General features: G+C 38.1%; 1 non-coding gene across 1 annotated transcript; it reads left to right on the forward strand.

Moving 5' to 3' along the window:
• The first annotated feature begins 370 nt into the window (after positions 1-370).
• trnaa-cgc (transfer RNA alanine (anticodon CGC)) lies at positions 371-442 on the forward strand. Its single transcript has one exon. It is a non-coding gene; the product is annotated as a tRNA-Ala (tRNA).
• Positions 443-21,006: the final 20,564 nt, after the last annotated feature.

Consider the following 21,006-nt stretch of genomic DNA (forward strand, 5'->3'; position numbering starts at 1 on the left):
AGCTGTCAATCAATGTTAATAATTGATCTTAGCATCTGGAGATTATTTTAGGAACACAAATACTTTTACTTTATTCTGAGGATGTGCAGACGTTCAATATAATGATTTTTTATTCGTCAAAGACTCCTGCTAGTCAGAGAGGATCTGGGCTGGATTGGAAAGCTTCTGAGAGGGAAACCTTCACTCTGGACTGGACTGAGAACGGAGCAGCCTCAGCTTCCTGGAGCCTGACTTGCCTCTGTGGTCTAAGGTTGTGTGGGCTGACATCACAGTGAAACTCCTGAGATCACAGAGCCTTTGAGATCACAGGCTGACTTCCTTTTTATCCCTAAAATTTGTGTTTGATCAGTTAAACAGTGACTCTACCAGAGGGGATGTAGCTCAGTGGTAGAGCGCATGCTTCGCATGTATGAGGCCCTGGGTTCAATCCCCGGCATCTCCAGCTGGTCCTTTGGAGCCTTCATCTTAACAGCTAAATTGATCCATAAATGTGACAACAGTTGAAAACAAACTACCAGAAGAGAAACCAGTCTGTTGCATATCAAAGTATTTGTAGCAGGGTCAGTGTGGCTGTGAGCCTTCATAGCCAGCATGAAGGAGCTGGTTTTATCTTTGCTGGGGAAATCCCACACACAGCTGCTCTCAGTTCCAAATGTGTGTGTCCTCACTCCTCCGTCCTCCTGCTGCCCTCAGAATACAGACACAATTCAACCTGGCAAGTTTGGAGCATAGAAGTGCTCCTGAAGAGATGTGTGTCAGCCCACAGCTGGCTGTTCTTACCTGGAACCTCAAGATGAAACTGCTTCCACAGATTGCAAATGAATCTGATGTTGACTTTTGGAGAAATCACCTGTTCATCAGTTCATCATCACTTCCATCCATTTTCTACTGCTTATCTTGTTATAGAAAGGAGTCTATCTGCTGTGTGACTGAGGCAGTTACTGTGAGCTGCTTAACTCAACCAGTTTTAAGTTATTTTTTATTCAAAATCACAGATTTTTCATATTTATCGTTCAAATACTGAGAAGAGACGTGCGGTGAGGCACCAGGCAGCTGAGCCTCACCAGGCATTGCTCAATGACTCGGCAAACTGTGCTGCGCGCTATGCAGGGAGCCCGTATTGCTGTCTCTTTCTATGGCGCTATTAAAATGTTCAAATACTTCTGCTAAACAAACTACATTTCTATAGTTTAGCTGGTGAATATCATGTAGAGTGTTTTTGTATACACTGAGTGTAACGTGTTTCTTGTGCTGAGCGATCATAAAACGGCTGCGAAAAGGTGCCGGGTGAGGCACGCAGTTCTCCTGCCTCATGGAGGAGGCGCTAGTGAGCCCAGGGATTCTGCTTGCGCCTCCTCCGGTCCACTGCAGAAGAAGAAGTGACAGCGAGCTACAATTTACTGTTAGGAAAGTCAAGTGCAGTCATTCAGTTATTGTTTTTCTCCTGAGTGGCCGTAATGTCACAATGGAGGATTCCATTTCTAAGCTAAAACAATTTTCTAAATTGGATTTTCAATGGAAGCAGGAGGTTCACGCTAAAGTATCCAGAGCGCTGAAGAAGCTGTGGCAGACAGAAGCCAAAACATGGAGAACATTTTTTGACTGTTTTTTATTATCAAATGCAGGTTTTTTTTCATGTTGACAGATCTGATTGTGATGGAGTCGGTGCCTCACCAGCCATGAACCTCACCACACGTCACTGTCTTCCAGTGAACGTCCAACTATCCTCTGAAATAAGAGATGAATCTTTCCCTGCTGAGACTCCTGATCTCTGACTGTCACTAGCATGTGCTAGCAGAATACAGCACTCCTTCTTCATGATCTGTCTTTGTCTCTGACCAGCTCTCCTGCTCTCTTTCCTCCTACCAGTCAAAGCAGACATCCGCACCTACTGATCTTGGATCTGCTGCCCGTTCCTGCCTGGTAAAAGAAGGAACCAGCACCTGGTTCTCCAGGCTGAATGAACTCCAGGACGTTGGCCAGCCGTGTCAGTTGAAACCTTATTTGTCCTAATAGAGAAAAAATAAGTCTGATTGTTGATGAAAGATGTCATCATGGCTTTGAAACTGTGGTTGGGGAGCAGCCAACATGAGCACATTCATGGAAGAATAGCAGTAAAAACAGGAAGTGTCAGTTAGCAAGTACTCACCAGTCTGTCACTATCATACTTGATTCTAGTGGAACAAAATGGCTGCTGCTGCCTGTGCTGCCTGGTGGTGGATCACTCTTCACCATCCTCTCAGGCCTTGATGGAACCAAAAAGGCCAGTTCCTGGAGAAGATCTTCTAGGGGTCCAGGTTAAAGCGGTGCCCCAGCTGGCACCAGGCGCTGACCCAGGTCCTGCATGGGAGATACTGTCAGTTCTGTTCTGCACTGCTCACAACCACAGGCTGGTGTTGAGGCCTGCAGCAACCAGGGCCCCAGTCACCAAGAGTATAAAGGCTGGTCATTGTGGCAGTGGGAGGAGTCAAAATGAAGACAGACCAATGTGAGCAGGACGTTACTGGAGAAGTCAGAAGAACTTGACCATGTTTCCTACAGTACCCAGGAGGCCTGGTAGTTGTTGAAGGAAGCTCCAAAAGCAAAGAGCAGACAGCAGGACATCAAAAGAAAAGATCCAGACATAATCCTCCTCTGAGTCCACAGACCTGAGCACCGCTGCTCTGACTACCAGGTTACCTCCTGGTTATCAGGGTGAAGTCAAAAAAATTATTAATAATAATTATAATAGAAATAAATAATACTAAATCAAGGCCAGTTTAATAAATGGTAGAGCAGAGGAAGAGAGGTGGGCCCAGAACCCAGAGGTTGGTGGATCAAAACCATCCTCAGGTTGACCTTCATGCAGGGTTGGATGACCTTCACCAGTTGGAGCTTCTCTGGTTGACCAACGTGTGGAATCTCTGTCAATACTCCAGTGGTGTTTAAGTGATGAAAATATGGGTTAGTGACTGGGAGTGAGTGTGTGTGTGTGTGTGTGAGTGTGTGTGTGTGTGAGTGTTGTGTCAGGATAGCGCTACACTCCCCACCGTGAGGGGCAGTATGGCAGACGATAGTGAGTGGTCACCTAGCAGTAGACCTGGTCCGACCCTTCTCCGTCCTTTCCACTTCCTCTCCCTCCTTTACGGAGCCGACAGCCGTTCGTGGTGGCGTCTCGCTGGTCAGCAGATCGGTTACAAACAAAGGTATGCATGCTTGCTCTGCTCCATTATTCAGTGTCCTGGGCCCCCTGTTTACTCCAGTTTTGCTCCGTCCAGCGGTGTGGTGTTACCGGGAGCTGGGCTGTCTCCCTGGGGCCGGTGTGTGCGTGGTGCGCTTTCTGTGGGTAAGACGCGTAGTTGTCTGCCTTTCATATCAAGCTGCCGATGGTCTGTGGTGTTCTGATTATCCTCTCCCGGCCATCGTTTGTGTAGTCTGGGCTGCGGGCTTCCTCCTCCTGCCTCGTCTGACGCCACGATTCTGCTCTCCGGTAGGAAATGTTTATTCTTAGCTTTTGTTATTCTGTAATGTCCTTCATCCACATTTTAATTAGGTGAACTTGTTTATTTTGCAGTGCGCAGCCGTCAATCGCTGCTGTTTTGATTCTTCCTCTTCTCTTCTCCTCTTCTTCAGTCTGGATTCTTGCTGATTCGGCTCATAACGGCTCTGCTCCCAGTGACGGCGGTTAAAGCCGTGCACTACGGCCTTTATAAGAGCCTCAACGTGGGCCAAGAGAGGGCATCCCGACCCTCATCGGCGCTGAGCCATCCCCCTTGGAGACTGGTTTTAATTAGAGGGGCAGACATTTCCTTAATTTTGATCATTTGGATTTAAAATAGTTTCTGTTGAGTTATTGGGGTAGCGATATTTAGTTCGTGTGTGAGGGTTGCCTTGATTTCATGTTTTTGATGGTGTTCTTTTCTTTTCTTTGACAGGTGTTGAGGGCCCAGAGCGGCAGCGGTCCCCCTGGTGGTGGTTCCTTATACGTGTTTTTTTGGTTTGCTGTGTCACGGGTGCAGTGTGGTATTCTTTTTTTGGATCCCTCCCCTTTTCGTTACCGCTGTCGTGGCAAGCCCCAGCCCTGTCCCCTTTTCCTTTCGGTAATTCCTCTTGCACTCCTTATTATATCCATTGGTATTCATTTAGTCTGTTGCTCATTTTAAACTATTTTTCTAATAAAAGTATTTTTATAATTGGAAATCACGGTCCTGTCCTGTTGTATCTCTCGAACTGTGTGCCTTTCTTCAAATGGAAGCCTGGTCATTTTGAAATTTTGTTTATATCCTGGGGTGAAAGCCCCCAGGTGGCGTTGTTGGCAACTGTTCCCCACCGCTCGCCTTGCCACACTATGAACCTCAAAATAATGCTACAGTGATGTAGTAAGAGTTGCAAATAACCTCAAAATAATGCGACAATGATGTAGGAAGAATTGCTAATAAACTCAAAATGATGTTAACAGTAATGTAGTGATCGTTGCTAATGAACTCAAAGTGATGCTGACAGTAATGTAGGAAGTGATTCGAACAACCTCAAAGTGATTCTGACAGTCATGTAGTAAGAGTTGCTACGAACCTTAAAATATTGCAACAGTAAAGTAGTAAGAGTTTCTTCAAACCTCAAAATAATGCGACAGTGGTGTCAGAAGAATTGCTAAAGATCTCAAAATGATGCGAAGTGACTTAGAAAGAATTGCTAATGAACTCAAAATGATGCTAACAGTAATGGAGTGAACGTTTCGAATAACCTCAAAGTGATGCTGACAGTCATGTAGTAAGAGTTGCTACGAACCTCAAAATAATGCGACAGAAATGTAGTAAAAGTTGCTACGAACATCAAAATATTGCGACAGTGATGTCAGAAGAATTGCTAATGAACACAAAATGATGCTAACAGTAATGAAGTGATAGTTGCTAATCAACTCAGTGATGCTTACAGTAATGTAGTAAGTGTTTCGAATAACCTCAAAGTGACGCTGAAATTCATGTAGTAAGAGTTGCTACGAACCTTAAGATAATGCGACAGTGATTTTTGGAAGAATTGCTAATGATCTCAAAATTATGCTAAAAGTAATGTAGTGATAGTTGCTAATTAACTAAGTGATGCTGACAGGAATGTAGTAAGTGTTTTGAACAACCTCAAAGTGATGCTGACAGTAATGTAGTCAGAGTTGCTACGAACCTCAAAGTAATGCTACAGTGATGTCCAAAGAATTGCTAATGATATCAAAATGATGCGACAGTGATGTAGTCAGAATTGCTCATGAACTCAAAATCATGCCAACAGTGATGTTGTAAAAGTTTCGAATAACGTCAAAGTGATGCTGACAGTCATGTGGTTAGAGTTGCTACGAACCTTAAAATAATACAACAGTAATGTAGTAAGAGTTACTACGAATTTCAAAATGATGTGACAGTGATGTAGTAAGAATTGCTAATGAACTCGAAATGATGCGAACAGTTATGTAGTGAAAGTTGCAAGTAACCTAAAAATCATGCTGACAGTAATGTAGTAAGAGCTGCTGTTAACCTCAAAATAATGCTACAGTGATGTCGGAAGAATTGCCAATGATCTCAAAATGATGCGACAGTGATGGAGTAAGAATTGCAAATAAACTCAAAATGATGCTAACAGTAATGTAGTGAAAATTTTGAATAACCTCAAAGTGATGCTGAAAGTCATGTGGTTTGAGTTGCGAATAACCTAAAAATGATGATGACAGTGATGTCGGAAGAATTGCTAATGTCCTTAAATGAGATTGATGGTAATCTAGTAAGAGCTGCTAATAACCTCAAAATGAGTCTGACAGGAATGTAGTAAGCCTGCTAATAACCTCAAAATAATGCCACAGTGATGTAGGAAGAATTGTCAATGAAATCAAAAATTATGCTGACAGTGATGTAGTAAGAATTGATAATGAACTCAAAATGATGCTAACAGTAATGTAGTAAGTGTTTCGAATAACCTCAAAGTGATGCTGACAGTCATGTAGTAAGAGTTGCTACGAACCTCAAAATAAGGCGACAGTGATGTCGTAGGAATTGCTAATAACCTCAAAATAATGCGAAAGTAATGACGGAAGAATTGCAAATGAACTCAAAATGATGCTAACAGTAATGTAGTGATAGTTGCTAAGAAACTCAAAGTGATGCTGACAGTCATGTAGTAAGAGTTGCTACGAACCTCAAAATAATGCAACAATAATGTAGTAAGAGTTGCTACGAACCTAAAAATAATGTGACAGTGATGTTGGAAGAATTGATAATGATCTCAAAATGATGCGACAGTGATGTAGTAAGAATTGCTAATGAACACAAAATGATGCTAACAGTAATGTATTGATAGTTGCTAATAAAGTCAGTGATGCTTACAGTAATGTAGTAAGTGTTTCGAACAACCTCAAAGTGATGCTGACAGTCATGTAGTAAGAGTTGCTAATGAACTCAAAATGATGCTAAAAGTAATGTAGTGATAGTTTTTGTATAAACTCAATGAGGCTTAGAGTAATGTAGTAAGTGTATCGAACAATTTCAAATGATGCTGACAGTCATGTAGTAAGAGTTGCTAATACCCTCAAAATAATGCGACAGTGATGTTGGAAGCATTGCTAATGATCTCAAAATGATGCGACAGTGATGGAGTAAGAATTGCTAATAAACTCAAAATGATGCTAACAGTAATGTAGTGATAGTTGCTCATGATCTCAAAGTGATGCTGACAGTAATGTAGTAAGTGTTTCGAAAAAACTAAAAGTGATGCTGACAGTCATGTAGTGAGAGTTGCTACTAACCTCAAAACAATGCAACAGTAATGTAGTAAGAGTTGCGAGTAACCTCAAAATGATGCGACAGTGATGTCGGAAGAATTGCTAATGATCTCAAAATGATGCTAACAGTAATGGAGTGAAAGTTTCGAATAACCTCAAAGTGATGCTGACAGTCATGTAGTGACAGTTGCTTCTAACCTCTAAATGATGCTAACAGTAATGTAGTGATAGCTGCTAATAAACTCAGTGATGCTGACAGTAATGTAGTAAGACTTGCTAAGAACCTCAAAATAATGCGACAGTGATGTCGGAAGAATAGATAATGATCTCAAAATGATGCGACAGTGATGTAGTAAGAATTGCTAATGAACTCAAAATGATGCTAACAGTAATGGAGTGAACTTTTCGAACAACCTCAAAGTGATGCTGACAGTCTTGTAGTAAGAGTTGCTACTAACCTCAAAATAATGCGACAGTAAAGTAGTAAGAGTTGCTACGAACCTCAAAAAAATGCGAAAGTGATGTCGGAAGAATTTCTAATGATCTCAAAATGATGCGACAGTGATGTAGTAAGAATTGCTAATGAAGTCAAAATGATGCTAACAGTAACGTAGTGATAGTTGCTAATAAACTCAGTGATGCTTACAAGAATGTAGTAAGTGTTTCGAACAACCTCAAAGTGATGTTGACAGTCAAATAAGAGTTGATACTAACCTAAAAATAATGCAACAGTAAAGAAGTAAGAGTTGCTACGAAACTCCAAATAATGCGACAGTGATGTCAGAAGAATTGCTAATGAACTCAAACTGATGCTAACAGTAATGGAGTGAACGTTTCGAATAACCTCAAAGTGATGCTGACAGTCATGTAGTAAGTGTTGCTACGAACCTCAAAATATTGCGACAGTGATGTCGGAAGAATTGCTAATGAACTCAAAATGATGCTAACAGTAATGTAGTGATAGTTGCGAATGAACTCAAAGTGATGCTGACAGTAATGTAGTAAGAGTTGCTTCGAACCTCAAAATAATGCGACAGTGATGTCAAAAGAATTGGTAATGATCTCAAACTGATGGGACAGTGATGTCGTAAGAATTGCAAATGAACTAAAAATGATGCTAAATGTAACGTAGTGATAGTTGCTAAAAAACTCAGTGATGCTGACAGTCATGTAGTAAGTGTTGCTACTAACCTCATACTGATGCTAACAGTAATGTAGTGATCGTTGCTAATGAACTCAAAGTGATGCTGACAGTAATGTAGGAAGTGATTCGAACAACCTCAAAGTGATTCTGACAGTCATGTAGTAAGAGTTGCTACGAACCTTAAAATATTGCAACAGTAAAGTAGTAAGAGTTTCTTCAAACCTCAAAATAATGCGACAGTGGTGTCAGAAGAATTGCTAAAGATCTCAAAATGATGCGAAGTGACTTAGAAAGAATTGCTAATGAACTCAAAATGATGCTAACAGTAATGGAGTGAACGTTTCGAATAACCTCAAAGTGATGCTGACAGTCATGTAGTAAGAGTTGCTACGAACCTCAAAATAATGCGACAGAAATGTAGTAAAAGTTGCTACGAACATCAAAATATTGCGACAGTGATGTCAGAAGAATTGCTAATGAACACAAAATGATGCTAACAGTAATGAAGTGATAGTTGCTAATCAACTCAGTGATGCTTACAGTAATGTAGTAAGTGTTTCGAATAACCTCAAAGTGACGCTGAAATTCATGTAGTAAGAGTTGCTACGAACCTTAAGATAATGCGACAGTGATTTTTGGAAGAATTGCTAATGATCTCAAAATTATGCTAAAAGTAATGTAGTGATAGTTGCTAATTAACTAAGTGATGCTGACAGGAATGTAGTAAGTGTTTTGAACAACCTCAAAGTGATGCTGACAGTAATGTAGTCAGAGTTGCTACGAACCTCAAAGTAATGCTACAGTGATGTCCAAAGAATTGCTAATGATATCAAAATGATGCGACAGTGATGTAGTCAGAATTGCTCATGAACTCAAAATCATGCCAACAGTGATGTTGTAAAAGTTTCGAATAACGTCAAAGTGATGCTGACAGTCATGTGGTTAGAGTTGCTACGAACCTTAAAATAATACAACAGTAATGTAGTAAGAGTTACTACGAATTTCAAAATGATGTGACAGTGATGTAGTAAGAATTGCTAATGAACTCGAAATGATGCGAACAGTTATGTAGTGAAAGTTGCAAGTAACCTAAAAATCATGCTGACAGTAATGTAGTAAGAGCTGCTGTTAACCTCAAAATAATGCTACAGTGATGTCGGAAGAATTGCCAATGATCTCAAAATGATGCGACAGTGATGGAGTAAGAATTGCAAATAAACTCAAAATGATGCTAACAGTAATGTAGTGAAAATTTTGAATAACCTCAAAGTGATGCTGAAAGTCATGTGGTTTGAGTTGCGAATAACCTAAAAATGATGATGACAGTGATGTCGGAAGAATTGCTAATGTCCTTAAATGAGATTGATGGTAATCTAGTAAGAGCTGCTAATAACCTCAAAATGAGTCTGACAGGAATGTAGTAAGCCTGCTAATAACCTCAAAATAATGCCACAGTGATGTAGGAAGAATTGTCAATGAAATCAAAAATGATGCTGACAGTGATGTCGTAAGAATTGCAAATGAACTCAAAATGATGCGACAGTGATGTAGTAAGAATTGCTAATGAACTCAAAATGATGCTAACAGTAATGTAGTGAAAGTTTCGAATAACATAAAAGTAATGCTGACAGTCATGTAGTAAGAGTTGCAACGAACCTCAAAATAATGCGCCAGTTATGTAGTAAAAGTTGCTACGAACCTCAAAATATTGCGACAGTGATGTCCGAAGAATTGCTAATGAACTCAAAATGATGCTAACAGTAATGTAGTGATAGTTGCTAATCAACTCAGTGATGCTTAAAGTAATGTAGTAAGTGTTTCGAAGAACCTCAAAGTGATGCTGACAGTCATGTAGTAAGAGTTGCTTATCAATTCAGTGATGCTGACAGTAATGTAGTAAGTGTTTCGAACAACTTCAAAGTGATGCTGAAAGTCATGTAGTAAGAGTTGCTAATGAACTCAATTTAATGCGACTGTGATGTCGTAAGAATTCCTAATGAACTCAAAATGATGCTAACAGTAATGGAGTGAAAGTTTCGAATAAACTCCAAGTGATGCTGATGGTCATGTAGTAAGAGTTTCTACGAACCTCAAAATAATACGACAGTAATGTAGTAAAAGCTGCTACGAACCTCAAAATATTGCGACAGTGATGTCGGAAGAATTGCTCATGAACTCAGGATGATGCTAACAGTAATGTAGTGATAGTTGCTAATAAACTCAGTGATGCTTACAATCATGTCGTAAGAGTTTCGAACAACTTCAAAGTGATGCTGACAGTCATTTAGTAAGAGTTGCTAATGAACTCAATTTAATGCTACAGTGATGTCGTAAGAATTGCTAATGAACTCAAAATGATGCTAACAGTAATGGAGTGAACTTTTTGAACAACCTCAAAGTGATGCTGACAGTAATGTAGTAAGTGTTGCAACGAACATCAAAATAATGCGACAATAATGTAGTAAAAGTTGCTACGAACCTCAAAACAATGCGACAGTGATGTCGGAAGAATTGCTCATGATCTCAAAATGCTGCGACAGTGATGAAGTAAGAATTGCTGATGAACTCAAAGTGATGCTAACAGTAATGGAGTGAAAGTTTCGAACAATCTCAAAGTGATGCTGACAGTCATGTAGTAAGTGTTGCAACGAACATAGAAATAATGCGACAATAATGTAGTAAAAGTTGCTACGAACCTCAAAATATTGCGACAGTGATGTCGGAAGAATTTCTAATGAACTCAAGATGATGCAAACAGTAATGTAGTGATAGTTGCTAATCAACTCAGTGATGCTTACAGTAATGTAGTAAGTGTTTCGAAGAACCTCAAAGTGATGCTGACAGTCATGTAGTAAGAGTTGCTAATCAACTCAGTGATGCTGACAGTAATTTAGTAAGTGTTTCGAACAACCTCAAAGTGATGCTGAATGTCATGTAGTAAGAGTTGCTACGAACCTCAAAATAATGCGACAGTAATGTAGTAAAAGTTGCTACGAACCTCAAAATATTGCGACAGTGATGTCGAAAGAATTGCTAATGAACTTAAAATGATGCTAACAGTAATGTAGTAAGAGTTGCTACGAACCTCAAAATAATGTTACAGTGATGTCAGAAGAATTGCTAATGATCTCAAAATGATGCGACAGTGATGTAGTAAGAATTGCTCATGAACTCAAAATGATGCTAACAGTAATGGATTGAACATTTCGAACAACCTCAAAGTGATGCTGACAGTCATGTAGTAAGAGTTGCTACGAACCTAAAAAATAATGCGAAAGTGATGTCAGAAGAATTGCTAATGATCTCAAAATGATGCTACAGTGATTTAGTATGAATTGCTTATGATCTCAAAATGATGCTACAGTGATTTGGTAAGAATTGCTATTGATCTCAAAAGGATGCTAACAGTAATGTAGTGATAGTCGCTAATCAACTCAGTGATGCATACAGTAATGTACTAAGTGTTTCGAACAACCTCAAAGTGATGCTGACAGTCATGTAGTAAGAGTTTCTACGAACCTCAAAATAATGCAACAGTGATGTCGGAAGAATTGCTAATGATCTCAAAATGATGCGACAGTGATGTAGTAAGAATTGCTAATGATCTCAAAATGATGCGACAGTGATGTCGGAAGAATTGCTATTGATCTCAAAACGATGCACACAGTAATGTAGTGATAGTTGCTAATCAACTCAGTGATGCTTCCAGTAATGTAGTAGGAGTTTCGAACAACCTCAAAGTAATGCTGACAGTCATGTAGTAAGAGTTGCTACGAACCTCAAAATAATGCGACAGTGATGTCAGAAGAATTGCTAATGTTCTCAAAATGATGCTACAGTGATTTAGTAAGAATTGCTAATGAACTCAAAATGATGCTAACAGTGATGGAGTGAAAGTTTCGAATAACCTCAAAGTGATGCTGACAGTCATGTGGTTTGAGTTGCGAGTAAATAAAAAATGATGGTGACAGTGATGTCGAAAGAATTGCTATTGAACTCAAACAGTGCTAACAGTAATGTAGTGATAGTTGCAAATCAACTCAGTGATGCTTACGGTAATGTAGTAAGAGTTTCGAACAACCTCAAAGTGATGCTGAATGTCATGTAGTAAGAGTTGCTACTAACCTCAAAATAATGCAACAGTGATGTCAGAAGAATTGCTAAAGATCTCAAAATGATGCGACAGTGATTTAGTAAGAATTGCTAATGAACTCAAAATGATGCTAACAGTAATGGAGTGAACATTTCAAACAACCTCAAAGTGATGCTGACAGTCATGTAGTAAGAGTTGCTACGAACCTCAAAATAATGCAAGAGTAATGTAGTAAGAGTTGCTACGAACCTCAAAATATTGCGACAGTGATGATGGAAGAATTGCTAATGAACTCAAAATGATGCTACAGTGATTTAGTAAGAATTGCTAATGAACTCAAAATGATGCTAACATTAATGGAGTGAACATTTCAAACAACCTCAAAGTGATGCTGACAGTCATGTAGCGATAGTTGCTAAAAAACTCAGTGATTGTTACAGTAATGTAGTAAGAGTTTTGAACAACGTCAAAGTGATGCTGACAGTCATGTAGTAAGTGTTTCGAACAACTTCAAAGTGATGCTGAAAGTCATGTAGTAAGAGTTGCTAATGAACTCAATTTAATGCTACTGTGATGTCGTAAGAATTGCTAATGAACTCAAAATGATGCAAACATTAATGGAGTGAAAGTTTAGAATAACCTCAAAGTGATGCTGACAGTCATGTAGTAAGAGTTAATACGAACCTCAAAATATTGCGACAGTGATGTCAGAAGAATTGCTAATGATCTCAAAATGATGCGACAGTGATGTCGTAAGAATTGCTAATGAACTCAAGATGATGCGAACAGTAATGTAGTGATAGTTGCTAATAAACTCAGTGATGCTTACAGTAATGTAGTAAGAGTTTCAAACGACCTCAAAGTGATGCTGACAGTCATTTAGTAAGACTTGCTAATGAACTCAATTGAATGCTACTGTGATGTCGTTAGAATTGCTAATGAACTCAAGATGATGCGAACAGTAATGTAGTGATAGTTGCTAATAAACTCAGTGTTGCTTACAGTAATGTACTAAGTGTTTCGAACAACCTCAAAGTGATGCCGACAGTCATGCAGTAAGAGTTGCTATTGAACTTCAAAATAATCAACAGTGATGTCAGAAGAATTGCTAATGATCTCAAAATGATGCGACAGTGATGTAGTAAGAATTGCTAATGAGCTCAATTGAATGCTACTGTGATGTCATAAGAATTGCTAATGAACTAAAAATGATGCTAACAGTAATGGAGTGAAAGTTTCGAATAACCTCAAAGTGATGCTGACAGTCATGTAGTAAGAGTTTCTACGAACCTCAAAATAATGCAACAGTGATGTCGGAAGAATTGCTAATGATCTCAAAATGATGCGACAGTGATGTAGGAAGAATTGCAAATCATATCAAAATGATGCGACAGTGATGTCGGAAGAATTGCTAATGAACTCAAAATGATGCTACAGTGATTTAGTAAGAATTGCTAATGAACTCAAAATGATGCTAACAGTAATGGAGTGAAAGTTTCGAATAACCTCAAAGTGATGCTGAAAGTCATGTACTAAGAGTTGGTACGATCCTCAAAATAATGCGACAGTAAAGTAGTAAAAGTTGCTACAAACCTCAAAATATTGCGACAGTGATGTCGGAAGAATTGCTAATGAACTCAAAATGATGCTAACAGTAATGTAGTGATAGTTGCTAATCAAGTCAGTAATGCTTACAGTAATGTAGTAAGTGTTTCGAAGAACCTCAAAATGATGCTGACAGTCATGTAGTCAGAGTTGCTACGAACCTCAAAATAATGCGACAGTGATGTCAGAAGAATTGCTAATGTTCTCAAAATGATGCTACAGTGATTTAGTAAGAATTGCTAATGAACTCAAAATGATGCTAACAGTGATGGAGTGAAAGTTTCGAATAAGCTCAAAGTGATGCTGACAGTCATGTAGTAAGAGTTGCTACGAACCTCAAAATAATGCGACAATAATGTAGTAAAAGTTGCTACGAACCTCAAAATATTGCGACAGCGATGTCGTAAGAATTGCTAATGATCTCAAAATGATGCTAACAGTAATGTAGTGATAGTTGCTAATCAACTCAGTGATGCTTACAGTAATGTACTAAGTGTTTCAAACAACCTCAAAGTGATGCTGACAGTCATGTTGTAAGAGTTTCTACGAACCTCAAAATAATGCAACAGTGATGTCGGAAGAATTGCAAATGATCTCAAAATGATGCGACAGTGATGTCGGAAGAATTGCTAATCATCTCAAAATGATGCGACAGTGATGTCGGAAGAATTGCTAATGAACTCAAAATGATGCTAACAGTAATGGAGTGAAAGTTTCGAATAACCTCAAAGTGATTCTGAAAGTCATGTACTAAGAGTTGGTACGATCCTCAAAATAATGCGACAGTAAAGTAGTAAAAGTTGCTACAAACCTCAAAATATTGCGACAGTGATGTCGGAAGAATTGCTATTGAACTCAAAATGATGCGACAGTGATGTCGTAAGAATTGCTAATGAACTCAAAATGATGCTAACATTAATGGAGTGAACGTTTCGAATAACTTCAAAGTGATGCTGACAGTCATGTAGTAAGAGTTGCTACGAACCTCAAAATAATGCGACAGTGATGTCGGAAGAATTGCTAATGATCTCAAAATGATGCGACAGTGATGTAGTAGAAATTGCTAATGAACTCAAAATGATGCCAACAGTCATGGAGTGAAAGTTTTGAAAAACCTCAAAGTGATGCTGACAGTCATGTAGTAAGTGTTGCAACGAACCTCAAAATAATGCGACAGTAATGTAGTAAAAGTTGCTACGAAACTCAAAATAATGTTACAGCGATGTCGGAAGAATTGCTAATGATCTCAAAATGATACGACAGTGATGTAGTAAGAATTGCTAATGAACTCAAAATGATGCTAACAGTAATGGAGTGAACGTTTCGAAAAACCTCAAAGTGATGCTGAAATTAATGTAGTAAGAGTTGCTACGAACCTCAAAAAAATGCGACAGTGATGTCAGAAGAATTGCTTAAGATCTCAAAATGATGCGACAGTGATGTAGTAAGAATTGCTCATGAACTCAAAAGGGTGCTAACAGTAATGGAGTGAAAGTTTCGAATAACCTCAAAGTCATGCTGACAGTCATGTGGTTTGAGTTGCGAGTAAATAAAAAATGATGCAAACAGTGATGTCGTAAGAATTGCTATTGAACTCAAAACGATGCTAACAGTAAAGTAGTGATAGTTGCTAATCAACTCAGTGATGCTTACAGTAATGTAGTAAGAGTTTCGAACAACCTCAAAGTGATGCTGACAGTCATGTACTAAGAGTTGCTACGAACCTCAAAATAATGCGACAGTGATGTAAGAAGAATTGCGAAAGATCTCAAAATTATGCGACAGTGATTTAGTAAGAATTGCTAATGAAATCAAAATGATGCTAACAGTAATGGAGTGAACATTTCGAACAACCTCAAAGTGATGCTGACAGTCATGTGGTAAGAGTTGCTACGGACCTAAAAAATAATGCGACAGTGATGTCAGAAGAATTGCTAATGATCTCAAAATGATGCTACAGTGATTTAGTAAGAATTGCTAATGATCTCAAAATGATGCTACAGTGATTTAGTCAGAATTGCTAATGAACTCAAAATGATGCTAACATTAATGGAGTGAAAGTTTCGAATAACCTCAAAGTGATGCTGACAGTCATGTAGTCAGAGTTAATAAGAACCTCAAAATATTGCGACAGTGATGTCGGAAGAATTGCTAATGAACTCAAGATGATGCTAACAGTAATGTAGCGATAGTTGCTAAAAAACTCAGTGATGCTTACAGTTATGTAGTAAGAGTTTCGAACAACCTCAAAGTGATGCTGACAGTCATGTAGGAAGAGTTGCTACTAACCTCAAAATAATGCAACAGTAATGTAGTAAGAGTTTCGAACAACTTCAAAGTGATGCTGACAGTCATGTAGTAAGAGTTGCTAATGAACTCAATTTAATGCTACTGTGATGTCGAAAGAATTGCTGATGAACTCAAAATGATGCTAACAGTAATGTAGTGATAGTTGCTAATCAAGTCAGTGATGCTTACATTAATGTACTAAGTGTTTCGAACAACCTCAAAGTGATGCTGACAGTCATGTAGTAAGAGTTTCTAATGAACTCAATTTAATGCTACTGTGATGTCGTAAGAATTGCTAATGAACTAAAAATGATGCTGACAGTAATGGAGTGAAAGTTTCGAATAACCTCAAAGTGATGCTGACAGTCATGTAGTAAGAATTGCTACGAACCTCAAACTAATGCGACAGTAATGTAGTAAAAGTTGCTACAAACCTCAAAATATTGCAACAGTGATGTTGGAAGAATTGCTCATGAACTCAAAATGATGCTAACAGTAAAGTAGTGATAGTTGCTAATCAACTCAGTGATGCTTACAGTAATGTACGAAGTGATTCGAACAACCTCAAAGTGATGCTGACAGTCATGCAGTAAGAGTTGCGACGAACCGTTAAATAATGCAACAGTAATGTAGTAAGAGTTGCTACGAAAATCAAAATAATGCGACAGTGATGTCAGATGAATTGCTAATGAACTCAAAATGATGCTAACAGTAATGGAGTGAAAGTTTCGAATAACCTCAAAGTGATGCTGACGGTCATGTAGTGAGAGTTGCTACGAACCTCAAAATATTGCGACAGTGATGTCAGATGAATTGCAGAAGATCTCAAAATGATGCGACAGTGATTTAGTAAGAATTGCTAATAAACTCAAGATGATGCGAACAGTAATGTAGTGATAGTTGCTAATAAACCCAGTGATGCTTACAGTAATGTAGTAAGAGTTTCAAACGACCTCAAAGTGATGCTGACAGTCATGTAGTAAGAGTTGCTACCAACCTCAAAATAATGCGACAGTAATGTAGTAAAAGTTGCTACGAACCTCAAAATATTGCGACAGTGATGTCGGAAGAATTGCTAATGAACTTAAAATGATGCTAACAGTAATGTAGTGATAGTTGCTAATCAAGTCAGTGATGCTTACAGTAATGTACTAAGTGTTTCCAACAACCTCAAAGTGATGCTGACAGTCATGCAGTAAGAGTTGCTACGAACCTAAAAATAATGCGACAGTAATGTAGTAAAAGTTGCTACAAATCTCAAAATATTGCGACAGTGATGATGGAAGAATTGCTAAAGAACTCAAAATGATGCTACAGTGATTTAGAAAGAATTGCTCATGAACTCAAAATGATGCTAACATTAATGGAGTGAAAGTTTCGAAAAAACTCAAAGTGATGCTGACAGACATGTAGTAAGAGTTGCTACGAACCTAAAAAATAATGCGACAGTGATGTCAAAAGAATTGCTAATGATCTCAAAATGATGCTACAGTGATTTAGTAAGAATTGCTAATGAACTCAAAATGATGCTCACAATAATGGAGTGAAAGTTGCTAATAAACTCAAAGTGATGCTGAAAGTAATGTAGTAAGAGTTGCTACGAACCTTTAAATAATGAAACAGTACTGTTGTAAGAGTTGCTATGAACATCAAAATAATGCGACAGTGATGTCAGACGAATTGCTATTGATCTCAAAATGATGCAACAGTGATTTAGTAAGAATTGCTAATGAACTCAAAATGATATTAACATTAATGGAGTGAAAGTTTCGAATAACCTCAAAGTGATGCTGACAGTCATGTAGTAAGAGTTAATACGAACCTTAAAATATTGCGACAGTGATGTCGGAAGAATTGCGAATGATCTCAAAATGATGCGGCAGTGATTTAGTAAGAATTGCTCATGAACTCAAAAGGGTGCTAACAGTAATGGAGTGAAAGTTTCGAATAACCTCAAAGTGATGCTGACAGTCATGTGGTTTGAGTTGCGAATAAATAAAAAATGATGCTGACAGTGATGTCGTAAGAATTGCTATTGAACTCAAAACGATGCTAACAGTAATGTAGTGATAGTTGCTAATCAACTCAGTGATGCTTACAGTAATGTAGTAAGAGTTTTGAACAACCTCAAAGTGATGGTGAATGTCATGTAATAAGAGTTGCTACGAACCTCAAAAATAATGCGACAGCGATGTCAGAAGTATTGCTAAAGATCTCAAAATGATGTGACAGTGATTTAGTAAGAATTGCTAATGATCTCAAAATGATGCTACAGATATTTAGTAAGAATTGCTAATGAACTCAAAATGATGCTAACATTAATGGAGTGAAAGTTTCGAAAAACCTCAAAGTGATGCTGACAAACATGTAGTAAGAGGTAATACGAACCTAAAAATATTGCGTCAGTGATGTCGGAAGAATTGCTAATGATCTCAAAATGATGCGACAGTGATGTCATAAGAATTGCTAATGAACTCAAGATGATGCTAACAGTAATGTAGGGATAGTTGCTAAAAAACTCAGTGATGGTTACAGTAATGTAGTAAGAGTTTCGAACAACGTCAAGGTGATGCTGACAGTCATGTAGTAAGTGTTTCGAACAACTTCAAAGTGATGATGAAAGTCATGTAGTAAGAGTTGCCAATGAACTCAATTTAATGCTACTGTGATATCGTAAGAATTGCTAATGAACTCAAAATGATGCGAACAGTAATGGAGTGAAAGTTTCGAATAACCTCAAAGTGATGCTGACAGTCATGTAGTAAGAGTTGCTACGAACCTCAAAATAATGCGACAGTAATGTAGTAAAAGTTGCTACAAACCTCAAAATATTGCAACAGTGATGTTGGAAGAATTGCTAATGAACTCAAAATGATGCTAACAGTAAAGTAGTGAAAGTTGCGAATCAACTCAGTGATGCTTAGAGTAATGTACGAAGTTTTTCGAACAACCTCAAAGTGATGCTGACAGTCATGTAGTAAGAGTTGCTACGAACCTTTAAATAATGCAAAAGTAATGTAGTAAGAGTTCCTACGAACATCAAAATAATGCGACAGTGATGTCAGATGAATTGCAAATGATCTCAAAATGATGCGACAGTGATTTAGTAAGAATTGCTTATAAACTCAAAATGATGCAAACAGTAATGGAGTGAACGTTTCGAACAACCTCAAAGTGATGCTGACAGTCATGTGGTTTGAGTTGTGAGTAAATAAAAAATGATGCTGACAGTGATGTCTTAAGAATTGCTATTGAACTCAAAATGATGCTAACAGTAATGTAGTGATAGTTGCTAATCAACTCAGTGATGCTTACAGTAATGCAGCAAGAGTTTCGAACAACCTCAAAGTGATGCTGACAGTCATGTAGTAAGAGTTGCTACGAACCTCAAAAAAATGCGACAGTGATGTCAGAAGAATTGCGAATGATCTCAAAATGATGCTGCAATGATTTAGTAAGAATTGCAAATGAACTCAAAATGATGCAAACATTAATGGAGTGAAAGTTTAGAATAACCTCAAAGTGATGCTGACAGTCATGTAGTAAGAGTTAATACGAACCTCAAAATATTGCGACAGTGAAGTCGGAAGAATTGCTAATGATCTCAAAATGATGCGACAGTTATGTCGGAAGAATTGCTAATGAATTCAAAATGATGCTAAATGTAATGGAGTGAAAGTTTCAAATAACCTCAAAGTGATGCTGACAGTCATGTAGTAAGAGTTGCTACGAACCTCAAAATAATGCGACAGTAATGTAGTAAAAGTTGCTAAAAAACCTCAAAATATTGCAAAAGTGATGTTGGAAGAATTGCTAATGAACTCAAAATGATGCTAACAGTAAAGTAGTGAAAGTTGCGAATCAACTCAGTGATGCTTAGAGTAATGTACGAAGTGTTTCGAACAACCTCAAAGTGATGCTGACAGTCATGTAGTAAGACTTGCTACGAACCTCAAAATATTGCGACAGTGATGTCAGAGGAATTGCTAAAGATCTCAAAATGATGCGACAGTGATTTAGTAAGAATTGCTAATAAACTCAAAATGATGCTAACAGTAATGGAGTGAACGTTTCGAACAACCTCAAAGTGATGCTGACAGTAATGTAGTAAGAGTTGCTACGAACCTCAAAAAAATGCGACAGTAATGTAGTAAAAGTTGCTACAAACCTCAAAATATTGCGACAGTCATGATGGAAGAATTGCTAATGAACTCAAAATGATGCTAACAGTAAAGTAGTGATAGTTGCTAATCAACTCAGTGATGCTTACAGTAATGTACTAAGTGTTTCGAACAACCTCAAAGTGATGCCGACAGTCATGCAGTAAGAGTTGCTACGAACCTCAAAATAATGCGACAGTGATGTCAGAAGAATTGCTAATGATCTCAAAATGATGCGACAGTGATGTTGTAAGAATTGCTAATGAACTCAATTGAATGCAACTATGATGTTATAAGAATTGCTAATGAACTCAAAATGATGCTAACTGTAATGGAGTGAAAGTTTCGAATAACCTCAAAGTGATGCTGACAGTCATGTAGTAAGAGTTGCAAAGAACCTCAAAATAATGCGACAGTAATGTAGAAAAAGTTGCGACGAACCTCAAAATATTGCGACAGTGATGTCGGAAGAATTGCTAATGAACTCAAAATGATGCTAACAGTAATGTAGTGTTAGTTGCTAATCAACTCAGTGATGCTTACAGTAATGTACTAAGTGTTTCGAACAACCTCAAAGTGATGCTGACAGTCATGCAGTAAGAGTAGCTACGAACCTCAAAATAATGCGACAGTGATGTCAGAAGAATTGCTAATGATCTCAAAATGATGCTACAGTGATTTAGTAAGAATTGCTAATGAACTCAAAATGATGCTAACATTAATGGAGTGAAAGTTTCGAATAACCTAAAAGTGATGCTGACAGACATGTAGTAAGAGTTAATAAGAACCTAAAAATTTTGCGACAGTGATGTCGGAATAATTGCTAATGATCTCAAAATGATGCGACAGTGATGTCGTAAGAATTGCTAATGAACTCAAGATGATGCTAACAGTAATGTAGCGATAGTTGCTAAAAAACTCAGTGATGCTTACAGTAATGTAGTAAGAGTTTCGTACAACCTCAAAGTGATGC

The sequence above is a fragment of the Aulostomus chinensis genome, chromosome 1 (genome assembly GCF_037954235.1).
Source record: "Aulostomus chinensis isolate RoL2024-O1b breed Wild chromosome 1, RoL_Achi_v1.0, whole genome shotgun sequence".
NCBI classification, from domain to species: domain Eukaryota; kingdom Metazoa; phylum Chordata; class Actinopteri; order Syngnathiformes; family Aulostomidae; genus Aulostomus; species Aulostomus chinensis.